This window comes from Micromys minutus (assembly GCF_963924665.1).
Source record: "Micromys minutus genome assembly, chromosome: 1".
In the NCBI taxonomy this organism is placed as follows: Eukaryota; Metazoa; Chordata; class Mammalia; order Rodentia; family Muridae; genus Micromys; species Micromys minutus.
In genome coordinates, this window is record NC_137969.1 from 41,545,514 (window position 1) to 41,566,073 (window position 20,560).

Here is a 20,560-nt window from a genome sequence, read left to right on the forward strand (position 1 = left end):
GTCACCACTCTAGTTTTATAAGCTGTTACCCATATTCCATGCTGTGAGGCTTCTTTTACCACAGCCAATAAGTGTATTGAAAGATTATCTGATGAACTCTCTGATGCACCTTGGAATCACACATATATATCCATATATGTCTAGATGTACTCACACATATACATATTAAAATAATATAGTAAAAGGGGGTGCGATGATAACACAGCAGTTAAGTTCATTTTCAGCTGCTGCAGAAGATTCGCTGTGTTCACATCAGGTGGCTCACAACCACTTGTAACTCCAGATCTGTGTGGTCTGACAACCTCTTTGGAAGTCCCCAGTAATTTATGTGTACATTCACACACACACACACACACACACACACACACACACACACACACACACACACAAACACACACACACACACACACACACACACACACACACACACACACACACACCACTTGAACATAAAATAAAAATTATCTGAGAAAGAACTTTTTGACTAGTTACTGAAAAACATGACCCCCCCTTCCGCTCTATCTAAAGATTGCCATTTAAAAGGCTGGTTATTTCCATACAATATATTCCAATCACAGTTTTCTTCACTCACCTCTTTCAAATCTTCTCCACCTCTTTTCCCTGTAAAATTCACACGCTTTCATTCTCTCTCATTAGAAACCAAATATGTAAAACCACGTTCAGATGTTGAGACACATATTCACATACACAGAAATCCCACAATTGGAATTAGTCCCAGGTGATGAATAGTTGCTTCTATAATATAGCTTTGCCTTCCTCTTGCCAAGTCTTCTCCTCCGCCTCTCCCCCCTCTTTCCCCCATTCCTATCCCCCTCCTCCTCCTTCTCTTCCTTTTCCTCTTTCTCCTCTTCTTTCTTCTCCTTTCTCCTCCCTCTCAGAAAAGAATTGTTTTTCTTTTAGTATTCCTATCTTTCCCAACAAATAACAGGCTTTGAAAAGTGGAGTAATGTTGAGTTGTTCCATCCCTGAGCTGGTGAACTGTTGCATCCATGTGGTGCTGAGCTGCTAATGGAATACTGCTGCTATTTTCTAGCAACTTCTTTGCACTGCTGATTTTCTAGCTGCAGTTTCTTGGTTTTTGCCTGTGGTGGTGCAGTGGGCTAACATTTTTATTACAAAAGTCTGCTAAGTATACAAAAAAATCAATAACTTGACAGAAATTTTTATAGCCACTGCTAGCTAATTATAGTTTGGAACATATATTTAAGTTTCAAGAGTCTCAGAATTCTTATGTTTCTGCACTTTAGTGAATTTTGTAAAAGGTAGTTATGTACATTGGCTTTAGAAAGTTGCATGAACTATAATAAAATTGTATGGAAAATGAGACAGTGGTTGACTAGAAGCTGTTTCCATTTGATGGTGAATCAAGAGAGGAAAGACAGAAAAAGAGAAAAGGAAGAGCTTTGTAAAATTGCAAGTGAAGTGAAGGGAAACTGAAGCATCACAAAGAAAAATACATAGAACAATATGGTGGAGATGTCACAAGATGGAGCCCAGAAGAAGAAAGTCCAAGGGAGCCCCACTCTATCTCCAATGTCACATGTTGGTCTCTTTATTATACACCATCTCCCTTACTAAGAGGTAATCTTCCTAAGATTGGACCTTTTGTTTGATCATTTTTAACTGATAAATTCCTAATGTTAAGAATTTAAACAGTGGATATCATTTGAATAAATGTATTAGTCACATAAATGTCTAGTAAGGGAAAAATTAATGCTTGGTCCCATGGCACCAACCAAGTTCATTTTTTGCCAAGGTCTCCATTGAGAAGTGTATTTGATGAAGCTTTAAACCAAGTATCTAATGTTTTTCTTGCAATTGACTTTGGGATGGTCTGAATCGAGGCCGCCTTGGTGAGTACTCCATAGGAACAGCATTCTGGACTCTTATCAGAAGTAAAAGATCTCCCCATCCCTTTTCTCCTTCTCCATCTCAGTCTTCTCTTTCATTTCCCCTCCCACTCTCCTTCTCTCTTTTTTCCTTTCCTTAGAGCATTCCTAGGTAATAGCTCTCATCTAAAGATTACAAAAGGCAAGACAGCATTGGGGGGTATAGGAGCAATAAAAGTAATAAATATCTCTTTTGATGGACTTCAGTTGTGTCGCAACTTAAAAGAGCTTACCATTTAAGCCACTGTTTTGGTTGCGTTAACCAAAGCAACCCAACTCTTAACATTCCTCTCAGTCAGTGGCATAAAAAATGTATGTGTTCACAAAGTACTTCAAAGTAGTCTACCATAGAACTGCAAAATGCCCTCACCCCTGAGGCATTATAGTATTCCTTAGAGAGAGGCAAGAAAGGCAAAATGTAGACTGATCACATTAAGAATAGCACTGACATCTTTCTTCTTTTTTCAAGAAGCTAAGAAAAATAAGCACATTGTGCAGAAAGTAGACTGCAATGGCCTGCTGCCCTGAGATACTTGAATGAATGAGGTTTTTTATATGCTTGCACCACCATACCCACCTCTTCTTATGTACCAAGATGTTGTGGCTCAGTGGACTGCAGAAACTTAATGAGTGCTGAACAAGTGTGTTATCCATACAATTCTTTCAGTCCGTTAGCTCTCTAGAGAGAAGAACCAGTTTCCTTCAATAAATAGCACTATCTTCTTGTTCTAAAGATTCTTGTGACTAAAATTTACTACCTTTTAGTTCGAAAAGAGCATGTGCTTGGTGGCTTACTCAAGGGCTCTTCCCCCCAAAAGCAGCGGGTATTCACCAAGGCTGCATATTCACTGAAGGTCAGACTTTTGTGTTGTGAAACTTCTAGCAAGTGTGATAAGCAGTAAATTGCAGATCTATCGCTCCCCCTCCCCCCGCTAGAAAGTGTGTTTATAAACCAGCAGAACACTGTCCGCCTCCTGTGATTGATGGCCCATTTTGGACCACCTCTTATCAGGTTCCCACAAGCCCTTCTTTGATACAGCTCATGTCTGAATGACAATAGACAAACCAATGCCACTATAAACCCAAATTTCCCCCTGCATTCTAGATACTGAGATTACACATGGGTATTGATTTATTGCTGCACCCCATAGGGACCAGTTCATTAAGTGTTAAGCAAAGTCTGCTGTTAAGTGATGGAGCCACCAGCTCTGTGTGCTCTTGGTGAGAAACAATCACCTGTGCTCACCTTTCTAACAACCTGGGCATGTGAGTAACTGCATGTGTTTAAATATTTAGGTTGTTTGTCTATGCTCTTTCTTCTTTAAGTATACAAAATAAGATAAAGCAAGCCTTTGGAGGAAGGGAATCTATGCAGTTTCTCAGCTGTTGAAACACAATGTGGTTCTTTTTATGAAGCACACTGAAATGATTACAAATCTCGGCTTTGGCATGTATTTCTGAAACACCTACTGTATCTGTAGCAATGAGGTTTTATGATAGCTTTAACAGTTCCTGAAAAATTTATATGTTCTACCAGTAGATCATTTTGGGGAGAGATATAAATTTTACAGCACATCAGAGTTTTATTTCACCTACAAACGCCTGCTGTAGGATTCATATTATGTAAGCCCCACATTCTCTCATAGTTTCCTATTCTTTAGTCAATTTACATTTGCCAGGCAGAAGGAGCCTTCCACATGGTTCCCTTTATACTCCATCACTCCCCCTCTCCTTTTACTCCCAGGTTTAATGTTACTCAGTCTGGCTATTTGTCTATGGGAAATTCAGCAATCTGCTCATCAATTTATACAGGTGATGTATAAGGTCAAGTATCCTTCTCTGTAATTCTGTCTATGCTAATGCCTGAGTGAGTTAAATAAAAATTGATAAGGTAATCAATCATTTTTAGGGAGAATCTTGTTTTATGAACTCTCCATCAGCTCTGTGTATGGCCCTAGGAACAGAGTACTTAGAGCATATATACTTTAAGAAAGTTTGGTAAATTATTGCTATGTATGTGGCAAAAGCCTACGTCTATAATCAACATGAGTTTAACAACCTGACATTAGGAAATTCAAGGAAATAATCCACAAGGAAAAGTATCTCTGCTCTTTTGTTGAGGATTTCATAAGGTATTTGTATTTTGGTGACAAAAGATTGTAAATATTCGCAAAAATATTGAGAAGAAGCAATACTTATATTCTATTGACAGAATTCCGAATTATTTATAACCTTGATGAATTTAATAGGGTCAGTCCTCAACATAAAGTAGAAGAGCAATCATATAATAATAAAAGTTATAATAATGGGCATGCACTTGCAGAAAGTGAAATCAATGTAATGAAAAAACTAGCAGCCTTATCATATTTACTAAAATATTATTAATCATATCCAAAATATGTACTCATACCAACTGCCCATCAATGAATGACTGGATAAAATAATCTGTTATGTATGTACCATGGAACACTTTTTAGTAATAAAAAATAAAATTTTATAATTTATGAAAGGTATTAATATAGCAAACAAAGTGTCTCATGAAATAAATAAAGATGCAGAGTTTACCATTTCTTTCATGTGTGAAATTAAAGAGGCTTAACTCATAAAAGAGAGGGTAGAACATTGGTTTCCATGGGGTGAGAAGGGTAAAGGGAAGTAAATCAGAAATACAAACTTAGTTCCACAGTAGTAGAAGATTGACATGGTTTACAAAGGTCTAATCTGTATTTCAAAATAGTTAATACAGGGTATCTCAATACATTTACCACAAAGAAACGATAAATATCTGAAATGAGAGAATGAATATAATATATAAATGTATCAAGTCCTCACAATGAACTAAATATACAGTTATTATATGACAGTTAAATTATGTTTTTAAAGCCTCTTAACTATTTTTTTATTATTGCAACAAAATACACTAGCAACTAATTCAGTGACAAAAGCCAATTAAAGTAGAAAGGGTTTATTTAGGCTTACAGTTCCAAAAGAGATAATTCCTTTTATGGCAGGGACATCATGACAACAGGATCATGACATTACTCAGTCACATGGCATAGGTAGTCTGGAGGCAGAAACAACAGGAAACGAGGCCACGTTATAAAACATTAAAAGCCCACCCTTAGATCTGTGCTGCCCCCAGCAAGGCTCTAGTGTCTAAATGTTCCATACCCCTGCCAAACCATGCCACCAGCTGTGGACAAAGCATGTAAACACATGAACCTATGGGGATGTTTTATATTCAGTCTTTTACATTCTGCCCCTGCTTGTCATTGGCTTATGACCTTTTTCATGATATAAAATGCATTTAGTTCACCTTCAAAGGTCCCCAAAGTCTTTAATAGTCCAAACTCTTCAAAATCCAAAGTCCTTCTTGTAATTTCAAGCAATCATTTGTGATCATCTGTATAATAATTAAAAATAACAATAAAAACAATAAGCAAATTACATCCATACAACATTCAGTGGCACAGAGTATTCATTTCAATTTCAGAAAGGAAAGACAGAGACATAGTAAGAAAAGAATGAAACCCAGAAGTGAGACATGAAGTTCTATAACTCTCTCTACCTCAGTCATCTAAGATTTTTGATGAAATTGTCTTAATTTCAATGGGCTTTAGGTAGCTCTGTCTCTTCAGTTTTGCTGCTTGCAATATGTATATAGTTAGTTCTCTGGTTCTGCTGTTGATTTATTTCCTTTATTTCATTCTTTCTGCGGCCATATTTTTCAGAATTTCAATGGGTCCTGGTACCTCCAACATCTTGGGGGATCCACTGAAACCCAGGTATCACTGTCACTACAATACAAGTTTCACTGTCACAAGTTTCATGAAATAGCTTCTAAGAACCTCTTATAGGGACTCTGACCCTGTCACATGTTTCATGACCTCAAAGGATGTCTGAAACTGAGGAGAAAAAGAAAGTGCCGTAGGTAACTTTCAATACTGTGTATTTCATGCCTCCCAAACCAGTATCATGTAGCAAACACTGCCTAGATCTCATGACAGCTCAGGAGAGAACCTGGTTCCCTTGAACCACAAATAAATCATCTTCTGTATGCTGAAGCTAGTTGAAAGACTTCCCTAATTAGTAATTTCCATGAGTAAGAAACCATTTTAGACTATCTCTTTTCCTAAGCTGGAGCCTTTGGTGGGTGGAGTTTTATGCTTTGTGTACCTTTTCTATTGTTCAGGTAAAAAACACAAGGCTTCTCTTAAATAACATTGATCTCTTAACAGATACAGCCTTCTTTTAGCACATCTTTTAGCTGAAATCTTCATCTTTGTAATCATGTTTTCCTTCAAAATTGCATATGTTTTAAAATTTCTTTCTACCTCACTCAATGCTTTTATTCATGCTACACATGTATAAAAGTAATTAGTAATAACCATACCATAGGCCCAAAGTTTTGCTATTTTGGATTTCTACCACTAAAACAGTTAGTCATAAACTTTTTAGTTCATACCCCTCGAACTTCCCAAAATACAGACAGCTTCATTACCTGAATATAGCTTAAATACCATGTAGCCCAGTTTCTGGTGGATTTTTTTGTGAGCCAGGCCTTCACTATTGGTATTTTCTCTGCTTTCGAATCTTCTAAACTTCTATTTTAATGAGCCAATAAGCTCTATTTAGAAAATCCAAAGGCTTTTGTAGTCCAAAGTTTTAAATACTTCCATAGTCCTCTCACAAACAAGTCCTAAAATCTATTAACCAAATGACTGGGGTCATCTTAGCAGAACTTAAACTATAAAGTACCAAATTTATAAAGTGATAAAATGTCCCGACAGAAGCAACTTAAGGAATAACATGTTTATTCTGGGTTACAATTTCAGAGATACAATTTATTATTTTGGGGAGGGAATGACAGCAGGAGCATGGGGCTAGCCTATGCACAGGGCTGTATAGGAATTCCAGAAACAGAAACAAGAAGAGAATGTTGGCTATAACACCTCAGGACCTCCCTCAGCCTTGGTGACATACTTTATCCTATAAGGCTCCACCTCCTAAAGGTTCTATGGCCTTCCCAAATAGTGCCACTAGCTAGAGACCAGATATTCAACACATGAGCCTAAAGGAGAGAGCTACTTTTGTCGTTTCTCTTTTCTGGGTTTGCAATTTATCTAACCTTATGCTTTGTATTCCTGGTACCTACATACTAAAGTTTCCCAAAGATATTTAGTTATAACGGACTTCTACAGAAGTCTCTGGGTAAGGAGCATGACTGATGTATACAATGTGTATATTTCACGCTCATGCCAACACTAAGAAATTCAATCTCTTTTGTTTATGTAACCCTTGCTCTGAACCTACCAGCCATTCTACTTATGATTTGCAAATTTGGGATCTTTGAATCATAAGACCAGACATGACAATAACCCTCTTGATATGAGATTGAAACCTAACGAAACTGGTGGAGACAAAGTCTAGGACATCCTCTAAATTTATTATTGCAGTTCTTCCTAAAATTTTTTCCAAGATAAGGGTAGGTAGTATATTTTTTCTCTTGACTTATATCAATGTATATGTATGCAGTGGTGAGGATAGCAACTTCTCACAGCACATGAGGAGGTAAATCATGCAAATCCTATTACATGTTTCTTTCTTTATAGCCCATTGGAGTGTGTGTATTGTTCTTATATTACCACTTTCCCAAATTGCTTCTTACTAATGTTCATTAAGCATGTTCTATGACCACTGTTCTAGGTACATGTGTTTCAGTTATTTTAGTCAATTTCAAAATATTGACAAAATTATTATTCTTCACATACTAAGAGTTTGAAGCTTGAGGAGATGAATTTTCTTCAGTATCACATAGTAAGTAGATAATACCTGGGATTTGAAACCACATCAAAATTACCTTATATATTTCTTTCATATGCAGTGGCTTATATGTAATAAGCTCAGTAGATGTGGGCCTCAATAATTGACTGTAGTCATGTATAAGACTACACTGGTAGGAATTTAGTCCTTTAATGAAGACTGTTGGCAATGTCTTAGTCATTTTTACTTTCAACTGGGTAGAAAACTTCTGAGAAGACGAACCAGCAAGTACATGATTCAGAACCACCGACTCAATTATCCTACAAACCAGGGCTCATAAGAGTTCAGACATTCAGCAGTTCTCACTAATAAAGTGTGAGGATTAAAAAAGAAATGGAATGTAAGAGAAACTTTCATTTTCTTATGTCAGGTTATAAAAGGTTAAAAAAAAATACTTGCTTTGGGGAATTGTTTCAATAATAGAACTGGACAGCTAACGGATATTCAGAGTTTCATGTTTTCCTTGACCTTAATCTACCATGCAAAGAGCTGGATGCTAGAACAGTTCTCTCTGCAGTCAATTTCCTCTCACAATTCAGATCAGCTATGATTTCCCTCTAGCTTCCTCTGCCTCTTCCTCAAACTTTAGAAGTCTTTAATTTATTAATACAGACTACGCTATCTCTTGAGTTATTCTTTTTATAGCATATTATGTTAGTTAGTAGCAAAAAAGAAGCTCCTGCCCATCTTTTCTTCTGCACACAAGGAATCATGCTGTTATCTTCTTTCAACAGAAAGCAGGAATAAATGTTTGCCTTCTTAGTTACCTTCTGGTGCCTTAGAATATACCTGAGATGCAGCTGCATGACTTGTTCCCGGTCTCTCATACCATAGTAGAGGAGACTTGGCAAAGAGGATGTCTGAATGTCCTGAAGCAGAAGTCTGGGATGTGATTTACTCTTGCCTTGTACGACCTCAGTTTTGAGGCATCACAATATCCTGCCTGGTGAAACAGAGGTCATCTAGCTGAAGTATGCTGTGAATTACGTAGAGACTCTTTTAGCATAAAGTTATTTGGTAAGGTTGAGTATGTAAATATTCTGAAAATATACTTCTGTAGCATCAGAAGGCTGCCATGCTTTTGATCAACAGGTTCCATATACAAAGAAGGCACAAACTTACACTTAACAATTCCAATCATCTAGTGAGACTGCAGCTGTAGTATGCATAGAGTTCAATATATCACTTAGATATTTGGGGTGATAGTGATATAAACGACCTGTGATAAACAACTTATGGAAAGAAGCCACTTTTGTCCCTCTATTATTCTCTGCTTCCTGTATGTTACCCTCCCTGCCCTTGGGGATTGCCAGCCAATATCGGTCTATACAAGCAAAGGAACCAGAGATGGATGCCCTGTGAGTACGTATGGACATGGAAATATCAGAATTAACTAAGGGGAGGCAGATCAATGTTACTTGGGGTGATTCAAGGCTTTAATAGTTTTGAGAACTGGGATCTGCATATCTAGGATGTGGAAAGGTACTGAGATGCCTCATTAGCATAAAGAAGCATTCCATGAACCTCAGGTGCTAGTTGAATAGGTTCTTATTGTGAGAAAGGATGTAATCGAACTAAGGCTATATAACATTCTGCAGCTAGAGGCGTGTGTGTGTGTGTGTGTGTGTGTGTGTGTGTGTGTGTGTGTGTGTGTGCGTGTGTGTGTGTGTGTGTGTGTGCGTGTGTGTGTGTGTGTGTGTGTGGTGGAATGTTAGAATTCCCTAAACAAAGTCAAACAAGGGATGATGTGACAGGTTATTCCAAGAACGTGGTATGGTGGTTACCCTCTTGAACACCCAGCAAAAGAGATCTGTCATGAAAAATGTTAGGGCTCACAAGAGAGTACTAGCCAAAGGAAGTTCTAGCCCCCAGGGAGGAAATTTAAGTGATAAAAGTCTCTGGGTTGGGCTACTCTGGTGTCATAACCACCTGTAAATTTCTAGTAGTTCTTTAGGCAGCCCTGCATCTGTGCTGCTGTAGTAATCTCAATAAAAGACATACATATACAGAACTGGCTTGAAATTGTTTTGTGGGTCTTTTACCAATGTCCTAACTAGGTTTTACTCGTGTCTTCTTAAGAGAAATTAACATGGCAGGGGCTACTTTTGGTTATCAAGAAGTTCAGAAAGGTGGAAGGAAAAGACAGCACTTCCAGCAACACCTGGAACCTTAGAGAACTGGAGAGCCATGGAAAAGAATAGACTCATGTCAGGAATCTCAAGACTTGCTTATGCCCCACAGGCCATAGATAAGGTCACATCAATATTCCCAATTGTTCCATAAAAATGTGTTCCCTATTTATTTTATTCCCTATTTTTAGCAACACTGTGGAATCGATAACAAAAGTATCCTCAATCTTGAGGTGAGATATGAAATGGAATTGGAGTTCCCACACATCTGGGTCCATCAAGGTGCCAATAGTGTTGCTCTGAGTTAAAACAGCAACCCTGCATTTCCAATACATAGTCAAATTGAGGTTTTGAAGTCAAATACACTGAAACCTGTTGTGACTCATTAGGTAGCTTGGGAAGCAGAACAAAGCAGTGGCTCCTGTGAATCAGCTCTGGGAGAAATGCACGATAAATTCCTCTTTCTCTAAATATAAAAGCAGATGGGGTGATGGAATGATGGAGCAGTAGGCTAAATCTTGCTAATATATGTGGGTTCGGACAAACCAGATGGTAGATAATTGAGTTATAATTCATCCAATAAGTGTTTATTGAGCACCTGTTATGTGGTAGGCACTGTGCCAGGTGCTAGGATATAAAATCCAATTACACAGACAGTATCCTCAAGAAATGTACATCTAGAGAAGAAGACAAGCACATGGGTCAGCAATTACCCAACAGGGAGAAGAATAGGATGCTGATTATATTACTGATTACAGACATCATTTATCTGCTGTTTACTCTAAGCCTGGCATTAAGCTAAACACTTTCCATGTTCTACAACACACATCTCCCCAAGTCAATGAAGAAGATCTCTGTAGCAACCTCAACTTATAACTCATGAAACTGAGACTTGGAGAGTCTAAGATTTATTTTGTTTATTGTGTTTTACCTGCATATATTCCAATTAGAATGTGAGGCCTTGTCTAAGCCCACCCTCTTCACAGGGAGCTATAGAAACCTAGAGAAAGAGCAGTCATTAACACTTTAAAGAAGGAGAAGGCATGGCTGGTGTTAAGATATGAGGCATAGGTTCATAGAGAGTGTCAAGGAATGAAGTGGAAAGAGGATGAAGGTGCAGACAAAGGAGAAGGATATGATGCTCCACAGAGTCGATCTCAGTATCACCATGCTGAAAATGCCTTAGTTCCCAGGAAAGATGAGGATAAATGTAGATAGGAGTTGTAGGGGAAGAAGAGATACCCAGAATGTGGTGGACCTAGAAGTGTCAGCAGGTTTTAAAGATAGTGAGCCGAGTCAGACCAGCTCTGTTTGAAAGAGATTGTATTGACTTGTCCATCCTGCGTCTTCATGTGGTTTGACCTAATCATGACCTGCTTTACCTGGAAGGAGGAGGTGGGTAGGCAAGGAGGCATGGGGACCTGAGTGGCAAGGTGATGCTCAAAGTTGTGCAACTTTCCCCCCTCCAGGTAAGGAGACAGAGCCTTTTGAGGTCAGATAAAGCACCAGCACAATTGTTAAAGAAAATAACTCCCAAGGAGCTTACCCTGCTCCTCTGTGATGCCCAGAAACAAGAAGAGAAAGCTCCTAGGAAACTTCAAAGTTAGGTGACATTTCTGAAGCATATCCTGGGATCAAATTTCTCTCTGCCATAATTCTTTAATGTTCTAATATGGCTTGCTTTGAAACCAAAAGAAGAAAATAACTCTAAACAGCTGCACATATTCAATAAATTTTGCTCAGAGATCAACCTTTTCTTTTTTATTTAAACCCCCTTTCTCTCCTTAGCTGTATTCTTGTAAGTTTTCTTTTAAAACTCTCTCTCTCTCTCCCTCCTCCTCTTTCTTCTTCCTTCCTTCCCCCCTCCCCATGTGTGTGTGTGTTTCTTAGTTTTCTTTATTTTCAAAAGAGGGCAGTACTCACTTCAGAGGATGGGCGAGCATTTTGTAAGATGATAAACTCTAAGCACCGGCTAGATGTCAAAGCTCACTGTTACTTTCCAGATAACTATGACTTCTCTGGATTCTCCTTCCTTCGCCAAGCAGAGGGCTGATTATCTGAGCCAGAAGCCCAGGCCCTGTGGCAAAGGAAAACACTTCTGGGTTCTTTGGAATTGCAGCATCATGCTGAGGGCTCTACTTTCTCACCAAGAGAGAAAACAGGAAGCTCTCCACTGGCCAAGTGTATAAGATCTTTAGTATGATTTATCTCTCCTGATGAATTCCAGGCTCCTTGAAGGGATTCGGTATCTCCTTTCTCTAGGAAGCTGAGCAGTCAGATTAGACATAAGGCCCTACTGATTAAAGAGAAAGTTAAAGAGAAAGTTACATGGGTGACTGTGTTCTTTGATGTACTCTAAGCAGTGTGAAACTGTTGCTTGGATTATAGAATTTTCAGCTTTTACTAATAAAGGAAAACAGAAAATACTTCTACTTAAGGTCCTGGTGATTCTTAATTTATGTAACAATTCAAGACCTTCCCCCATCCTTGCTCCTGGGTTGTTCAAGCAAAGGAAAAAAAATTTAAACCTGGAGGAGGCTACATAGGCCTTGGAGATCTATAGGACACTCAAGTATAGACAAGGCATTCAGAAGATTGGAATAAAAACTCCACAGTATCATTCAAGCCACACAGGAATCCTTTGGGACCATAAAGCCTACCTTTTTTTCTGTACCAATTACCATTCTTTTAGAGAGTGTGCCCGTTTCTAACTGGGGTTGGGATATCTTAATCTCTGAATACTGAACAATTTCTATCACTCAATCCTTGAGACCTTCAGTACTATCATAAGTAGATAATAAACAAGCAGATTTGATAGGCATAATAGCACTCTACCCAGTTTTCCAAGAAATGGATTTTATCAGAAATCAATGGCACTGTTTGTCATTGATACCCAATGATGTTTGAGCTAACTAAAATTGAGGCTTGCAGAGGCCAGTTTAACTAGAAGAGATCAGCCTCATTCTCTAAGCAGGAGTAGGTGAGTTAAAATTAGGAACAAGGTTCATATTGATGGAGAAGCATGCTCATGAAAGACTGTCACTCTAATTTTCTCTACCTCCACATAATCTAGATTTTTTTGAGACAGGATATATTCCATAGCCCAGGCTATCCTCTAACTCACTGTGTAGCTGAGAATGAATTTGAGTTCTTGGTCTTCCTGCCTTTCCGTCTCGGGTACTGGTATAATAGGAATCTGCCACAATTGCCACTTTATGTGGTAATGAGGATTGAACCAGGGCCTTCTGCACATTAGGCAACTATTGTAATCACTCAGTTGCATCTGTGGTATTCACAGCATCTATGTTTTAAGAAACAAAAGCAGAAGGAAGGGGGCCTGACATCTTGGCAGAGGTTGAATCACCTGAGATCTCTTTTGGGACAATATATTTAATATTAATACACTATAGCAGAATATTAGCTAAATCAAACTACAAAATAACAGAAGTGCCTCCCCTCATTAATTCTGAAGCAACTGCAGAACCCCCATTTGCAATTCTATACAGGGGTGAAGCAATAAGCTCCCCAAAATCCCTAAGTAAGTACTCCCATTTCTGAATAATTTCTATCCAGGCCTGAGTCATGCATCTGCTGAGGACTTTCTACGCAGCTTGCCTTCCTATCCGGTTTGAAGCATCATTTCCGACAGAATCCTTTTTTTTTTTTTTTTTTTTTTTTTTTTTTGATGTTTTTCTGAAATCCCCAATTCACTGATGTCGAGCAGCAAGCTTCTCCCGAAGAACTGCTTGATAGATCTCCTATTGTAAGAGAAGAACATAGCCACAGGGCTGTCATCCTGGAGTTCTTGGAAGTGGCATCCACAGTGAAGCATGTGCATGCCACCAGTGTCTACTGAGAAGCAGAGCATAGGCCAGATAATCACCAGATGCAAACAGAAGACTCATCCACATCTGTCAATATTCAGTTGACATCAAATTCAACAGCCCCGCTTTACAAATTAGTAGAGAAACTGATGGACTATTCTAAAAGTATGCTACTTGACAGCTATCATATTGACTTCTTTGGTATTACTAAAAAGCAGGATATAAAATCTATGAAGATATACTCTAAAAATACGTAGAACAAGCTGTAGCTATTATTTTTGTTAGGTATTTTTCCAAAAGTATGTATTAGACGATCCTTGTTTTTGTGTATAGGACATCCATCTTGAGATACTCACTAATTGGAAGAACAAATCACATAGCAAAACCCTCTCCACAGTTCACTATTACAGAAACTGTACAGCATCCTTGTACCTGTGTAAAACACACGGAGAGTCTTCAGGGCAGTGAGTGGAATGTCATAGAACGTATACTTACAATAGATCTCAGGGCTCACTGGGTTGTACAGGAGGAGAAGACTGTCATAAATGTCTGTAGGGAGCACAAAGCATGAGGTATATCTACCCAGGCACTAATCTAACTTTTTAAATGTAAAATTAACAAGTGATGAACCCAGAGAAAACCCTGCACTCTTATGTCTGTTCTTCATGATTACATGATATTCCATCGTGGTAAAGATAATTATTTGTAAACGAGGTGTGGGAGGGTGGTTTCTAAGTTTACCTATGCAGTAAAGGGAAGCTCAGCAAACAAAATATAAAAACACAAGAAAGCAAGGGTACATTAAATAACATCCTGTACATTTTACACTAATGGGAAAACATCCTGGAATTAGTCTCCTCATACATCTATGAGCAACTTCAATCATCAATTGTATTTAATTTGACTGAGATAATTACATTATAGGCTTAGGAGAGGTAAGGCCCAAAGCAAGAGAAGCTGTAAGGTGGATGAGATATGATTATGAAATAGATAGATGTGCCACATGTAATGTGAACTCATACCACATTACACTGAGGTAAAAAGCTGATTTTTCAACCCTTAAAAGCACTGCTCTTATCAAGGAGTCATAATTACAGTCCTCAAAGGCAAAATCATTATGTTGGAGGTCTCACAATTTCTCTTTGTAGAGTGGTATGACCTTTGAAGTATTCTTGGTAATTACATGGCACCTACTTGCAAAGGGGGGCTACAGCCAAGCAACCAGAATGATGCTGAAAGACACCATGATAGAGAACTTATAGAAGATACTTACTATGTAAGTGCTGATAGAGTTCTTAAGCAGTCAAGTATTCACCTGTGCTAGTTGGAATTACAGTTATCTTACTGACCACAGACATTGTCTGGAGATGGTTGCTCTTGAGAAGAGTTCAGGAAATTTCATGTTAAATAAAGACTCCTGGAAGATTAGCTACCAGGTAACAATCAGAAAGTATCAGTGACATAAATTTTGGCTTTATAACTAAAGACCAGCTGTGCCATGGTGACCTGACTTGGCAAACTCCCCCAGCAGCTGGCTGAGTGTGTCGATCTTGGCCAGTACCCACCAGCTGTTCCCACCTGTGGTCACATACAGGATTTATCAATGATGCTCATTCCATCTGTAACTCCGTTAACTCTGGCCTGTTAAAAATAGCTTATAGGGGATCAATTTATAGTGTATTGGTTTCACATAGAGCTTTTCATTCTTTTTTATTTTATACACAACCACCATGGAAAGCTGATTAACTGCAGAAGTTACCCTGCTGCCGAGACACAAGCCTGTAAAACATTAGGGTGTAGTCCTTCAGTCAAACCTGCTCATTGAAGAAACTGTTATGTTTTTTAATCCCTTTCCTCTTCCCTTGTTTGTAAGGGAGCCAATGCTATATCATCTGTCAAGTGAAAGAGTTATAGAACTTACAGGGTATAACGCATGCAGAGAAATCATCTTTATCAATTAAACTATGACATCATAGGATCAAAGAAGTTAGAACTGGAGAGGATCTATGGCAGGAGTTCATCTTGGCCCATCAGCACCATCCATCCAGATGGGATTACTTTTTATCATATTTACTCATTCTCTACCCGCTTGAGCAAGAAATACATCAAATATAGGTTTTTCTTTTTTTCTTTTTTTTTTTTACTTTTTACTCGTGGTCCATCTTGTGTTATCACAAAAGGTCCCAAAGTAATTGGCAATACCTTTCTTGAACCCGAGTGATGAATACTTACTCTGTGGCCTTTCCGCTATAAATACTGGACTCGTCCCAGGTGGCACGCTTGTATTATTGGACAGACTTTAATCTTAGCATTATACAGGCCCACATTTTTCCATTGCCAAACACTATTTGCAGTTCTGTCCCAGATGTAACAACCTAATCAAAATAGAATTTCACAGAGCACTACACAGAGGATTGGCTTCTGGGGACGACGCAACAGGTAGCTGTATGTTTATTGCCTTCTTTTATGAAACTTATACAATGCAATTGTAAAGTGCACAATGAATACTGGGATTTGACTCATAAGTAATGAATTGTAAATAATAAGGTTTAGCATCAGCCAGAAACATTTTCACATACTCAAATGCCAATGTTCTCAACCACAGCACCACTGATGTTAAATCAACACAGAGCATTCCCATCTTTCCACGCCGTGCTTCTTAATGATGCAGACCTTCAACTGACCAGCAGCCCTGACAACCAAGGCACCCTTGCCTAGAGTGGAAGAGAGAGACCTTTCATGGGCAATAGAATAAGGGAAGTTTGAGGGGTTTTGTTGTGGTTTGGTTTGGTTTATTTTTCCAAGCACTCTGACACAGAAATGGTTCAAGGATAAAATAGCCATTTAGAAGCAAATTCTGAGCTGAAATCATTTTGAAAAAGGATCTGCTTATAATACACACTGGAACCATGTTATCAAAACAATGTTATCTGAAAGTTCAAGAAAAGCAGCCACTTAGATCTATGTCCCTAATGCTAGTGACATGGCAGCACCTTTGAGCTTTGCTTCTTCTGAGCCTCGCCTTCAAGGCCATGCTGTCATGTCCCTATCTGTGTGTATTCAGTCTGTCCTTTCTATGGCATGTTGAAGAATCAAATTAAAATTTTCAAACACAGAAATTTTAAGTAGCAAAGATGCAAGTAGGTGGAAGACTGCAACCTTCCTCTCAGCATCAGCAGCGAATCAGCTTTTCAGTTTTATAAATGTGAAAACTGGGGCTGAGAGATGCTACAAAGATCTAGCTGATGTACCGGGTTGCACATCATAAGACAAAGTCAATAGTCAAAATCTGCGACTGCTCACTAAGTGCAACTCCCCCGAAGTGGCATGAAAGAGTCATGACATTCGAATTTGCTTAAAGATCTGTACAATGTTTAAGTGTGATACACTTTTTCAGGAAACATCCCCTTCTTCGCTCCCCACACACCTGGCGACCTCTATCCAATCCATGTTTCATAAACTGTTACTGTGTGTAACATTGGGATATGACAATTATTTAATTGAATTTTTGTGGCAGATGGTGGAAGTGTATAAATTGCATCAATTAATGAATAAATAAAAACAAACTGTTGCTCTCATTAGTGTCCCTAAAATATGTAAATGACACACATTAAGTTTCATGGCTCACAGATGGAGATGTTGAGGCCCATGGAGGCTTGGTTAGCTTCTGGGCAGGTGAATAGACAGACATTCAATCCCAAAAGAGCTAACAGGCTGTGACTCATTCTTTCTTTCTTATCCAGAACAAAGCTTAAGAGTGCCTGTTTACAGTCCTTTCTTCTTGTCTATTTATCTGCTGTTCCCTAATCTCATTTAGCCTTGGCATGGAACAAGTTGCACAAGCGAGAAGAGTTTGGATCACAGTCAAGTCTCTGTCCTTCCCTTTCTGAAAAGTCTCACATCCAGAGGCCAGAGACAAAGAGAGGGTGGTGCTGCCACTGCAGAAAGATGGAGTCCTCTACCCTGACAGCGTTATGAAGAGCCTGGATGTTGGATCTAGGAGAAGGAAGTGGATGTCTGAATTCTTGGAGGTGTGGCACTTGAAGCAATCCTACCATCTGAAACAGTGCTACCTCTGTCCAGGAGAAGCTCTGAGAAGACGCCACAGCTAGTCTTGTCCTCCAGGCCTCCATGGTGGTCTTGATGCAGGGACAGATGTTCCAGAAGTTTTCATGAGGTAGCCTCACACTAGCCGCATTTCATTGGTAGCAAGTGCCACATTAAAATGCCATTTTAGGCAATTAATATTTTATTTATAAACACTTATAAATATTTATCACAGATGAGTGTTTAAATAGTAGCTTGTGAGAAAACAAATCTATTACATTTGTATTAAAAATTCCTTGGATGCTTAATTAAGGGAATATTTAGACAGACCATGAAAATTTTATACCAATTTCTTGAGATGTCGGGGAGAAACCCAGTTAGACTTTCTTATGTAACTGAGGGAACAAATTTGATATGAGGTCACACAAACAGAGGGGATTAAACTCTAAGCCCATGTCAGAATCCTTTCTTTAAACACTGTAAATAAAGATGGTCTCATTCTAGATAAATATCCTAACCTTTCCCACAATCAAAATATGTCTTTTCCTTAAATGTATCTGACTAAGCGTTCTCACCTTCTTCAGCTGTTTTAATCAGATCGCAAACACAATCGACTGTCCAATTTTTCAACCAGGAAGAAAAATAGTTATTGCCCACATTGATCTGCTGTGGAGCAGAGCATCTCACCACACTCTCTTCTTAAAATATAATCGAAGCATTCTATTTTGAGGTCGATGACTTAACAAAGCACAAATATTTATATGTACATTTAGGGCCAAAAGCACATAAGGCAGACTAACTTGTATTTATACACTCTAAGGGATTTCTTTCTTTTGAGAATTAGTGTAATTGTAAGATTGTGCATTCCCTCTCAGTGGTTGTATAGTTTGATGTGTGCTTTGTCTTCTGAGTTTGCATGGCGGTACCACACAGCACTCTATTAGCTTTCATGCATCTGAGGGGTTAAAAAAACAGTGACCAACTTGAAAAGCAAGTTGCAGTCCCATCACAAGGTTTCAAGACTTGTTCTTTAGAACATTCTGTGGTCATTGCAACATGATTCTCAATGATGATTAATTGATCTTGGCATTGGTAGCAGATAAATCTTTTCCTGTATCACTAAGCCATTTGAAATAGAACTAAGAACATCAATGTCATCTTGTGAATTCTAAGGCCACTTGGCCCCTTTAGCTGTTTTTAATAATATAAAATATATTTGAAAACTAGGACTATTATTCACAGTGGGAAACATTATGTAAGAAAGAAAATTGAAATTTTTGCCCAGTCAAATGAAGACAGATTTGAAGCCAAATCTCTGGAAACCAAAATCTTGAGAAGCCAGATCATGTAGTGATTTCTCACTAGTTCAGCTCTGAATATAGTCAAAAATCTTTTGAATGACTTTCAGAAGAAAATCAGACATACTAGAATATCCACTTTTTCCTGGGACTCTATTTCCAACTCTGCAACAATGCTAGTGAATAGCCCAAGTAGGCTTCAAATGTGAACCACATTGTTGTGATCCCTCTGCCATAACCCTTTGTCATAAAATAATAAGCAAGTGTTCATTATAATTGGGAGAGGAAGAAAGTCTATATGATGACTGTGACCCACACAAATTCTGCTTACGAGTGCAAATTTGAATCAGTTATCTCATTCGTCTCTCTCTCTCTCTCTCTCTCTCTCTCTCTCTCTCTCTCTCTCTCTCTCTCTCTCTCTCTTTCTCTCTCGTGTGTGTGTGTGTGTGTGTGTGTATGTCCATCACAACTCAGTATTTTTATAATTTACTTATAAACAAATTGTGATCATTCTCCAAGACAGGAGACCTATCAAGTTATTCTGAAAGCATCTCTATATCATTCCATAAATCATGATAGTCAGTTTGTTTTTTTGATTAGGAAAGATAGGGGGTTTGCTTTTGTGTTTGTTTGTTGTTTGCTTTTTATTCCAGAAATAGTGGCTATTTTTATAACTCAACATTTTTATTTTCCCTTGAATCACACCTAGGAAGCAATGTTTATAACTATACTAGTGTGTCCCCCAGCTTCTATTTATTACATCTTAAGGTTTAAATATCAACTCTGACAAACAAAAGAAAAGCAAATGTCCCTAAATTACCTGAAGGGCTGAGCATCAAGCCCGAATTATTATTGTTTATGTCTCAGCTTTAGCAGCTCCCGTGTCTCCATGGTCTGCTGTGTGCCGGCCTGGCAATGATGGATGGCCATTACGGCAGCTTATTGGAAATGGCTTGATTTATAGCCTGTTCTCCTGCCTCAGTCTAATGGCTTCATTTCTTTCCTCCAGTGCGTGATGCCACTGCCAAGGTCATTGCGCCAATGGCCTTTTGTTGTTACTCTGCTGATGGCCAGTATGCCTAGAAGTCAGCCTGAGGAGGGATGAAGGGGGGTAGTAAATAGGAAGGGTAAGGAACACGAGGGTGGGAAGGCTTCAACCTTTACATTTTAATTTTTTTCCATCTCAGGCCCTGATAACTGCAGTAGAACAGTAGATTAAATGCTGTCTTCTATTTGCTTCCCGTGCTTGCCAGACAAGGGGCTGCTTTATGATCCTCAGTGGAGAGGTCTATTACTCACCTCTACTTTAAATGACCAACATCAAATATATACAGCTCCCATTAAAGCTGAGATCAATAAAAATGCCATTAAGATAGTAAAAGTTGCTGATATTAGTGAAGCCCCCAAACAAAATATTTGATTTTCTTTCAGGTTGTTAGTGAGATGGAATACGAACACATAAGCGAAGGGAGAAACTGGCCATGCCCATGGTCAATAATTTATCTCAGAGATTCATTCAGCCTCTCACC